Below are 11843 nucleotides of genomic sequence, written 5' to 3' on the forward strand. Positions count from 1 at the left end.
ATAAATATTGCTAGCTTCTCTTGGAAACTGAAATGAATTCATTAGAGGAAAAGTTGATATATGCTTAATAAATGCTTATTGATCCATTATTACCAATGTGGTATCATAGACAGGTCACTGACCTTAAAGTTACAAGATTTAGGTCTTAGTCCCTGCCTTGCCACCTACTACTATTATTATGTGTATTACTATTACTATTACTATTACTACTACTACCACTGTCACTGCTATTACTACTACTACTACTACCACTGTCACTGCTATTACTACTACTACTGCTGCTGCTACTACTACTACTACTACTACTACTACTCCTGCTGCTGCTGCTGCTACTACTGCTACCCCTACTACTCCACTACCACCACCACCACCACCACCTGGTAGTAGTAGGAGGAGGAGGAGGAGGAGAAGGAATAGGAGGAGGAGTTGTCACAAGTTACCTTGGCCAAATCTCTTCAAGTAACCTCTCTGAGGTTAACTCATCAGTAAAGTGGATATGATAAAAACTTGTCATAGTGCAGATAGGTGGCACAGTGGATAAAGCACCAGCCCTGAATTCAGGAAGACCTGAGTTCAAATCTGGTCTCAGACACTTGACACTTACTAGTCGTGTGACCCTGGGCAAGTCACTTAACCCTCAAGTCTTCAGTGATGAGTTCTGCACCTCTGTCTCTAGAGCAACCCAGGTGAGCTCAGAGTAGCCCATCACCAGAAAGCTGGCCACCTTGTAATAAATTCTCTTGGCCCCAGAAAATCATGCAAGCTACTAGTATTAAGTTTAAAATATAAGTGGAACTTTCTCCATTTTTTCCCCTTTCCTGGACTATCAAGAACTATCAAGGGAGCAGCTAAGAAATTTACACCCAGATGAACAAAGAAGGATAAAGTGATCATCCAGCCAAATCCTGTCTTCCTGTGATTTGAAATAAGAAAAGAAAAGAAAAATGTGCCAGCTCTTGAAATGGTTCTCTCCTCCCATCCTGTGTCAAATCTTGTAGTAGGGATGGGTAGGAGGAGAGGAAGAGGTAAGGAAAACCCCAACCCCAAACCATTGGTATGGGCATGATATATTCCGAGGGTCTCAAGACTTTCCCCACACCTTCACATACCCGAAACACTTGGGGAAATCCCTCAGATTTTTGGAGCCACACTGAGCTTGTGTTGACCAGCAAGCCTATGAGCACTCAAGCATGGCCAGCTGCTCCATTATCTTCACTATTAATAACAGCTGACATTTATATGGGGTTTTTGGTATGAAGCCCTTTGCACAAATTATTTAATTTGATCCTCGCAGCCACCTGAGACTGGACATTTCCAAGGCTCTTGCTGCCTGGTTAGCTTAAGCGGAGAAACCTATAAGCTAAGGCAGGTGGTAGCATATGTTTGAATGGTGCCTTACATGTAACCTGTTTTGATACGTTGGAGGCCTCTGGTCCGATGTGGGGAAGATCAGTATAAGAGAGGGAGACTCAGCCAAAGGATCCGGACCAGGTTTTGAGGTTTTCGGGTAGCTTTACAAATAGTGTCTCATTTGGTCCTCACAGCAACCCTGGGAGGGAGGTCCCATTCTACACAGGGTAAAACTGAGGTGGAGAGCATTCAATGACTTGCCTGGGGTCACAAAGTTAGTAAGTGTCTAAAGCAGAATTTGGACTCAAATGACTTAAATATTTTAAATGACTTCAACTTAAATACTCTATCTACTATAGTACCTACTGGTAGAAGTTTGTTTTAAAATCAGGTATTCTCTACATCAATGAGAGCACTGCTCCAGTCCTATATATAAATATCTATAATTATCCGTTGTTGTTTGTTCTTCATTCTTGAAGAGGACCATGGTGTCAGGAGGTGATGTCATGACTTGGATTTAAGTGAGGGAGGGCTGTGCAAAGTCACCAGCCTCACTCATTCCTCCAGAGCCATCTGGGTCCAGTGGCAAGATTTAGATCAGGATGAATAGAGATGGCCCCAGATGTTTAAGGCAATTGGGGTTAAGTGACTTGTCCAGGGTCACACAGTGTCTGAGGTGAGATTTGAACTCAGATCCTTCCAACTTCAGGGCTAGTGCTCTATCCACTGTACCACCTATAGTTATCTATATTTATATCAATGTAGATAAAGGTTCATTGAGTTGTAAGATGAGAGGAAGAACATATAGGTTCTTTTCCTTTTTCCCTAATCATCTTTGGAAATAGACCTAGTAGTGGTATTGCTGGGTCAGAGGGTTTAATAACTCTTTGGGCATAATTCCAGATTGCTTTCCAAAATGGTTGGATTAGTTCACAATTCCACCAACAATGAATTAGTGTCCTAATTTTAGAAAGATGTTATCTGCATCCAGAGAAGGAACTGTGGGGACCAATTTTTAATTGGGGAGTGCTAGCTAAGTGGCTCACTGCAATATTGGGGCAAGGAAGGAAACCGGCAGCCTCCCTCAAACAAAACAGAACAAGATTTATTTTAACAAGAACGAACTTTAAAAAAAAAACAAAACACAAACAGGATCAGTAGGATCAAGGGAAAGGAAATAAAATGGGGAAAGGGAAATTATAATACCTGAAAAAATACCACCACCCAAGAATCAGCTGAAAATATGCAGCAGAACGCCTGTCGCTTCCCAGCTTCCACCTCGAATGCCCAATTCTCCTCCCCCAAACCTAGAAACACCCCACACAGCCCCAGCCAATGGGATGGCCGCTCTGACAGTCACATGACTGCCCTCACTAGGCTTCCAATCATTATAATTTTGCCAGGCCCATGTAGGCTTCGGCGAGTGGTGATGACGTGAGGTGCCAGAGCCCTGGCAACGGCTACAACCAGTGCGGTTTGCGGAGCCCCAGGCCAGTGCTGGCTGAGGCATAAAAACCTCAAATAACAATTAATTCTTTACAGAACTGATAAGTAGAAGTATATAAAGAATAATTTTACATATATCACATATATGTGTGTATGTATATAGGTATGTATTGTATATGTGTGTGTATGTGTGTGTGTGTATATATATATATATATACACATATAAATATATATATATATACACACATATAAATATAATGTGTCTAATAGCCATCTAAGGAGGCAGGAGGGGAAGGAAAAAAGATATTAACATAACAACTTTATTACACATTTAAAAGGAATAGAAAGTTGCACATAATAGATTTGCAGTTTCATTTGCAAACATCTTTTTTATTATCATATGTTGTGGAAATACTTATTTTATTATATAATTTTTTTTAATGAAAGGCAGAATGTCAGAGTGGATAGAGAGCTGACTTCAGAGTCAGAAAGATTTGGGTTCAGGTCAAGTTAAGGCCTATGCTACTTATAAAAACTGGGCAAGTCAATTCCCCTCTCTATGACCCCAGAACAACTCTCTAAGACTGCAAGTTGCTGACCTGCATTGAAGGAGGCACTTCCTACAATGGGAATTCCCTTCACTGATGAAATCACAGGTCTGGTCTCCTCCTCTAACCTCTATCTCATTCTCCACTCCACCTTCCCCTCCAAAAAATAAAAAATAAAAGCCCCCAAAGATAATTATCAACATAGAGAAAAGGCCAGTTGAAGAATGAAAAAAAGTAAAGCAAGGTTATCATTTTTTCTACCCTGAAACAAAATATTAATCATGTCTTTCCAACTGACCTCTCAGGTCTTTAATCTTGAATTTAAACCCCAGAAGATGGTGTGACCTCTGGATTATCTCTCTAGAAGAATAGGCAGACTCAGGCTGCCTCTTAGTGGATCAGATCTCCTGGTATACACACACACAATGTTTGAAGATTTTTGCAATGACATCTTAAAAGGGTGCCCCATGTCCTTTATAGATTGCATGCTCCTAGCCTGCCGGGGAAAGATGTCAGTGTGATGCCCCTGGGCACTAGTTGCTGGTAAGACCTCTTTCACTAGGGGAAGAATAGTTTGGTTTGAATAGAAACACGACTTCAAGAGACGTCAGCAATGAAACGATTTCGAGATCATATCTAATCCTATGACAGTTCTTCAGCTATTGAATAGTCATATCATATTTTCCTCCAAAAGAATTTTATTTTTCCCCTTTAATCAAAAGTTGTGGTTTTATCCTTGTGGGGAATTCCCTGTGTGGAGATTCTCTACTCTGATACAGATTGACAAGTCAGCTGTAATTTACAGTCCCTCGAGAGCTATCTGGGGCACTCAGAGGCTCCGTGACTTGCCGATAGTATGTATCTGAGGCAAGTTCTTCCTGACTCAAAGACCTGTCCTATTCATTATGCCACAGGAGGTTTCTCACAAAATAATATATTATCCACTACTTTAAATTTTTAGAAAGCCTTTGTGTGTGTGTGTGTGTATTCCATTCAGAAACTATAATTTGGAAGATAACGTGAAAGAATGCATGGCTTGTGGGCAACTAGGTGATGCAGTGGATAAAGCACCTACCCTGGATTCAGGAGAAAATTAGTTCAAATATGGCCTCAGACACTTGACACTTACTAGCTGTGTGACCCTGAGCAAGTCACTTAACCCTCATTGCCCACCCCCACCCCTCCCAAAAAAGAACGTATGGCTTTAGTTTAACAAAGTGAGGGGGAAAATACAATATTAAAGCTGGAATTGATAGCACATATAATCCCTGAAAGGTCCTAAACCTTCAGGCTTTTGGTTTCAGCTAAGTGATTGTTCCGCAGGCTATCACGGGATCACAAGTCCATTGCCATCTATTACCCAGGCTCGTAGCCACTGTTCTTTATTTTATACAAATATGTGGAAGTGCACCTTTGATTTGTATGAAGAGACAGGAAATACTGTAAAGGCTTTTCAGTATCTGGACTAACCATATGATAGGTTGTTAGGGAACCCCTCGACCCTCACGTCCCGTTCAATTATTATTAACTAAGTTCTCTTTACATGCTACTTACTCCTAACATTATTGTTATTATTATTTCTGCTGCTGCATGTCATTCAGTGTCCAATTCTTTTATTTTATTTTATTTTATTTGTGAGGCAATTGGGGTTAAGTGATTTGCCCAGGGTCACACAAGTGTCTGAGTCCAGATTTGAACTCAGGTCCTCCTGAATCCAGAGCTGGTGCTCTATCTGCCCCCAGTGTCCAATTCTTCATGACCCCCATGGACCATAGCATGGCAGGTCCTTCTGCCCTCCACTATCTCCTGAAGTTGGTCCAAGTTCATGGACTACTGTCCATGAAGTTTTCCTGGCAAAGACACTGGAGTGGTTTGCCATTTCCTCCTCCAGCAGATCACCTTTTGTCAGAACTCTCCACTATGACCTGTCCATCTTGGGTAACCCTACATGGCAAGGTTCATTGTTCCATTGAGCTACAAAAGCCCCTCTGCCACAACAAGGCAGTGATCCTGGAGGAGACTCCTAACCTTACTGCTAGCAAATTCTTTTATTGGACTGACTCTTTGTAACATGTGACATGTGTCTCAGAGAGCTGTGATCTCCTCGGGCATCAGGAGGTACATTGAGCCTGTCTAAGGGAATGTGTTTAAGGGAGTGATACTTATTCACTCTACCCCACAATATGTGGGACATCAGGTTTATTTTTCTTTTCTTTTCTTTTCTTTTTTTTTTTTGCAGGGCAATGAGGGTTAATTGACTTGCCCAGGGTCACACAGCTAGTTAAGTGTCAAGTGTCTGAGGCTAGATTTGAACTCAGGTCCTCCTGAATTCAAGGCCAGTGTTTATACACTGCACCACCTAGCTGCCCCGACATCAGGTTTATTGACAGATTAACTCTTTTTTTTTTAAGTAATAAACATTTTTATTTATATTTTTGGGTTACAATTTTTATCCCTCCTTCCTTCCTGCTCCCCTCCTTGAAGCTGTAAGCAATCAGATGTGGGTTATACATGTACAATTATGTAAAATATTACCATATTAGTCATTTTGTATAAGAAAACTTGAAAAAAGGAAAAAATGAAAGAAAGTGAAAAACAGCCTGCTTCAGTCTGTGTTCCATCCATATCAGTTCTTTCTTTGGCAGTGGATAGTATGTTTCATCCATAGTCCTTTGGGATTGTCTTGGATCATTGTATTGTTGAGAGTAGTCAAGTCATTTACAGTACTTCATCAAATAATATTGCTGTCTCTGTGCACAATGTTCTCTTGGTGACAGATTAACTTTTTTTTTCCTTTGGTGAGGCAATTAGGGTTAAGTGACTTGCCCAGGGTCACACAGCTAGTAAGTATTAAGTGTCTGAGGCCAGACTTGAACTCAGGTCCTCCTGACTCCAGGGCCGGTGCTCTATCCATTGTGCCACCTAGCTGCTCTGACAGATTAACTTTTAAAGGAAGCAGGACCTGGGGAATTCTGAAGGGAGAGACCATAAGAATAGATATGACCAGAAGTAAAGCCAGACCTATAGGGATGTGGGATTACATGGTCATATCTCACATGTGGAGTCAGGAAGATGGCACAGTGGAGAGAATGCTGAGCCTGGAGTCAGGAAAATCTGAGTTCAAATCCAGCCTCAGACACTTACTGGCGGTGGGACCTTGGACAATTCCTCTTTACCTCTGATTGACTCTGTTTCATCAACTGCAAATAGGAATAACAACAATACCTACCTTGCAAGGCTATTGTGAAGATCAAATAGGATAATGTTTGCACAGTGGCTGGCACATAGTAGGTGCTATTTAAATGCTTATTCTCCTCCTCTCCTTCCCTGTCAAAGTAGCTGTAATGACCAGGACTCCAGAAAGATACCCAGGATAAGTGTATATGCCTGGCACATAATAAATGCTTGTTGATTGATTAATTTATATATAATGTGTGTATTTGCCTCCTACATAGTAAGTGCTTAATAAATGCTTGTTGATTGTGTATGTGTGTCTACATATGTGTGTGTGTGTGTGTGCCTGGAATACAGAAAGTATTTAACAAATGCTTGTTGATTGTGCATGTGTGTCTACATATATGTGTGTGTATGTGTGCCTGTCATACAGAAAGTATTTAATAAATGCCATTTGATTGTGCAGTGTGTGTGTATGTGTGTGTGTGTGTGTGTGTGTGTGTGAGCACATGCGCGTCTGGCACATTGTAAATGCTTAACAAATGCTTGTCAGCTGATGATTGATTGATTATCTATGTGTGATAATCTCACTTACTTGGAAGTCACTTCTCTGGCAACCTTAGTTCTACAGATAGCCAAGGAGAGTAGAAGAGTGGAAGGGACAGAAGAAGGGGATCATATGATCTCAGATTTAAAGCTGGAAGGACTCTTAGAGGCCACCAAGCCCATTTTACAGGTCAGGTAACTGAGACACAGAGAGGATAGGCGACTCGCCCAGGGTCACATAGCTAATAAGTACCTAAGACAGGATTTAAACCTGGATCTTCTTCCCAACTAGAAGTTCAACATGCTATGCATTATGCTCTTTTGCCTCACAAGGTCAGAGACTAAAAATCACATATTTTATTGACTGGTGAGTTCCCCAACGCCTCACTCAGACATTATTTAGTGTTATTTCACATGTAGCTCCAGCATGCTCAGACATCCCATTTCCTGGCACGCTGTAGATCATATGATTAAATGGCGGCCACAGGAAGGAACAAGTGACTGGCAGACATCGAGGGAGAAGTAAGGAAAACCAGAAAACCAAGGCATAACAACAGTCTGGGGTCATTTAGTGTACGGGCAAACAGCTCTAGTCATCATCAATAGGCCTGAGGGGCATTATTGGATTATTGCTGCTGTTATTATGAAGATCCTGAGTTATCAAGAAGACATTAAATGATGCCCTGGCTATTCTCGACTGGGAGGCAGAGAAGTATTTGTGTAAAGGTTTCTGCTCCAAGTAGCTAGAATGAAAAAAAAAAAAGGTTTGCATTTGGCTGGAATAGTCACTCATTTATTTAACTAATTCAATTCAATCCAACAGACATTTCTTAAGCCCCTACTACGTACAAGGCATTATTTTAGGTACACAAAGATAAGAAAATCAATGAGTCTGCTCTCCAGAAGCTGGTGTTAGGTAATGCACATCCTCCTTCCCCAACAATGTTGGATAAATGAAAATATTATGCACACACCCATGGGAAGAGCATCCACAATTAAAATTACACTTCTTGAGCTGACTCTCCTCCCCAAAATAATGAGCCGACAGCTTTGATCTGGGACCTACCATGCACTCAGGAAAGGGCCCACACTATGCTCGCATGTGTCCAGGGGAAAAACATTTCTGTCCAGAGAGGTCCTTTGGTCCAGAAAGAAGTGTCCCTGCTGTCAAAAGAACACTTCAGCTTAATCCCCCTGGTTTTCGAGCCTATTGTCTGCATTACTAATGTGCTTCCATTCACCATTTCCATGGGCTGAATTTCGAAGGTCATCCTGCTTCTTTTCTTGGAATTCTCCAAGACTTAAAAGCAAGAATTCTGCCATTGGAAATGTGGCTTGCCCAACCCATTTTCGGGGGCCAATGAAATGAGAGGCTGGGGCTCCCAAGCACTGGGAAACCACAGGAAAGAGAGATAACTCATCAGTGTCTGAAAAGTAGGGCTGTTCGATAATCCCGCCCCATGGCTTTGTGGCCTACTGAGCCAGAGACCAAGGATTAGTGACCTTCATGACTAATCACATACAGTGAACATGAAATGATCCATTCAAGGCATTTGCAACAGAATATCAAAGTAACTTATAATGAGCCCTTGGAATATTTAAGGCTTTGTAGTAGTGGGTGTGGATTATTACTAGGAGGTTAGAGGATGCTCCAGGGGTAAATATTAGTGTTCAGAGAACTCACACGAGAGAAAAAAAGGACCTTCCTTCCCCATGTTTTCCTTCCTGATGGCATAGTGGATAAGGCACCGGACTTGAGAGTTGGGGTTGAATCCTCGATCAAAGACTAGCTTTATGACTCTGAAGAATTCACAACCTCTCCAGGCCCCAGCTGTGTCATCTGTACAGTTGGATTCCATGGCTTCCATGGTTTAAATTTATAATGGCTGTACGATTGCAATGCCGTACTCCCAACTCGATGAAGATAGGTTTACCATGGAGTCCACAATCATGGCTAAATCCCCTTGATTCTAGGACAGTCTTCTCCACCAACATGGACATCCTTGACATGATGTCAATCAATATCAGATGTGACTCATCAGCCCTGCATGGGCAAGATAGTCCAGAAAAGCAGAAGGATCACAGTAATTAGTGATAAAATTAGCTTTTTAATGCTTCCAAGTCTTTTTTTTTTCCTGCTGCTACATATTTCACTGGTTCCTCACAGTATCTCAGTGGCTTCTTGAAACTGGCCCAGTAGGTTAGCTCTCTTGATCAGAAACTTTCAGCATCTTCGACACATGTTTCTCCTATCCTTTTGCAGCTACAGAGCCCTGGTGAAAATACAGAGCGTAGAGCTGGTGAATACCAGAACCTACCTACCTACCTACCTACCTACCTACCTACCTACCTACCTACCTACCTACCTACCTACCTACCTTCCTTCCTTCCTTCCTTCCTTCCTTCCTTCCTTCCTTCCTTCCTTCCTTCCTTCCTTCCTTCCTTCCTTCCTCCCTCCCTCCCTTCCTTCCTTCCTTTCTTTTTTAGGAGATAAATAGCTCTTTGTTGTCATCAGGGAGATTGGGTGCAGATGTGGGTGAGAACTGTGCCAGGAGCCCAGGCAGGCAGCTTCTCTGTTTCCAGCAAGGTCTTTGGATAGTCCAAGGGCTGGAGCTCAGGCCACACCACGAAAGTACATTGCTAAAAACTTCCTGAAAGTCCTGGGCTGATAATCAATAATTCCAGCAGGTTCCACGACTATGTTCTTCTAACTGACAGGAAGACATCGGAAATGCTGACAGAGAAGCTGGTCAGAATCCATCCAGACAAGGTTCTTGACTCCATCTTTGGAAGCCAGGTCTGTGGTCTTCAGCTGGAACACCATGAACTGGAAGACGCCACCATTGGTGTCAATGCTCTGCACCACAACCGGCTGCTCCAGCACCCGAGCCTCCCCATACAGCTTCCGGGCCTGAGCCAGAGCATTGCCAAAGGCAAACATGATCATCTTGGCTCCAAGCTGTTCAGGTCGAAATCAGGCCAGCGACTGTTAGCCGACTCCAGGAAGAACACGGACTGTGGATGGGGATAAGGGTAGCCTTTCATGGAAACCTGTGTCTCTCTCCCGTCATAAATGTCACATTCCTGAAGGTTAATGGTTGGAGCTATGGGGTAGAAGGTCTCTAGAACATGATTCTCTGTAGCCTGGACCTCTTCCTGGGAAGCGATGGGCCACAAAGGATCCTTGGCACTCAAACGAGTCCCATTAAAACGGGTCTGAAGGAAAATGGAGTCTTGATGCCACGAGGTTGACAGCATGTAGTCTTTGGCTTGGATCCTCCTGGTCCGGGCAGCATTCTGGGGAATCTTCGTGTTACTGCCCACAAGGACGCGGCAGCATGTCTCTCTCTTGGGGATGTCCTCAATGGAATGCCACAGGCCTGCGTGACAGATGGTATTCTGGACCTGGTGCGTCGGCCAGGCTGAGGACCCTCTGGGGGAGGCCTTCTATTCGCTTGAACTTGGTGAGCTCGAGGGCTTGCTTTACACCCTCGAACAGGCGGCAGCGCTTGTGTATCATGTGGCAGGGCTCCTCGCACCGAAAGGAGTGGCTGTCCCGCGGGATCAGCCGGTGCCACCTCGGGCCCTCTCAGCCGCGCTCCCACGGCGGGAAAACGGGCCTGGCCAGGCCGGGCCGCCGGTGCTGGAGGCCGGCTCACGTCACGGGCTCCACACCCGGGATTTCAAACGGGCGGTACAGCAGTGGCGGCTCGGCTTTCGAGTGGAGCGCATGCCCCACTGGTAGGCGCTGCGCCGCAGCCCCCTCCTCCCCCCCCCCCCCGCCAACCCCCCCCCCCGGGCCCAGGCCGCCCCCCGGGGCCGCCCTCACTTTCAGCGCCCCAACCACCCGCCGTGCACACAGGGCCGCCGCCATTATGCCCGCCCCGAGGCCCCCAAACCTTGCTTTCTTTCTAGTACTCTCATCTGTGTTGTTCTCCTCATTGTCAATACACCTGCACTTCCTGGATGGGAGATTCAAGTTCACGACATCATCCTCCCCTTCTGTCAGCAGTATTCTGACTGAAGCCACGTCAAAAAGACATTGGAAAACGTAGTCTTCGATGCTGATGGCTGGGATCTTTCACGTTTTGCAGAGATCCCTTCTAACTTTAATTCTGTTCAGATCCTGGGCGTGACACTGTGTGGTCCTGGGCACATTATTTACCCTCTCTGGGCCTCTTTTCCCTCAATTGTAGAATGACCTGCCCTACGGGGTTATGGTGAAGGAAGTGTTTGCTCTATAAATGTGAGCTGTTATAATTCACTAGAATCAGGATGTAGCTAGGTCAGTGTCAAGGAAGCTTAAGATAAAACATTAAACAAAAGGAGAAATTAAAAGTTAGGGTCAGGTTAACGGGCTTGGGTCATCAGCTCAACAAAGGATCTGAGGGGAAAAGATGTAGCCAAACAGAAAGCAAGGTCAGGCACACAGGAGGTTGGAGTCAGGTTTCCAAACCAAAGGCATCCACCCTAGGGCTCAATATCAGCAGGAGGAGGGGAAGAAAGAATTCCAGTTTATTCTGAAACAAGGTAGGGCTGAAGAGTCAGATTCCCCAGTCCAGCAGAGAAGGTAATGCTTTGGATGGGCTGTTACTGTACCATGAGGCTGTTGCAGAAAATCCTGGGTCATCTGAATTAAGACAGTGAAATGAGCCGGAAAAAAAACACAACTATGTGTACAGAGATGGCAATATTGTAAAGAAAAATAACTTTGAAAGACCTAGAATGGCTGGTGTGGAAATTTATTTTGATTTGGGGACCCTACCTTTAGGCTGAGAT

At 43.9% G+C, this 11843-nt stretch overlaps 1 pseudogene; it reads right to left on the reverse strand.

Annotated features, from left to right (window-relative positions):
• Nucleotides 1-9678: 9678 nt before the first annotated feature.
• Nucleotides 9679-10938, reverse strand: LOC122727574 (annotated as a pseudogene).
• Between the last annotated feature and the right edge of the window lie 905 nt (nucleotides 10939-11843).

Source organism: Dromiciops gliroides, chromosome 5 (genome assembly GCF_019393635.1).
Source record: "Dromiciops gliroides isolate mDroGli1 chromosome 5, mDroGli1.pri, whole genome shotgun sequence".
Classification (NCBI taxonomy): domain Eukaryota; kingdom Metazoa; phylum Chordata; class Mammalia; order Microbiotheria; family Microbiotheriidae; genus Dromiciops; species Dromiciops gliroides.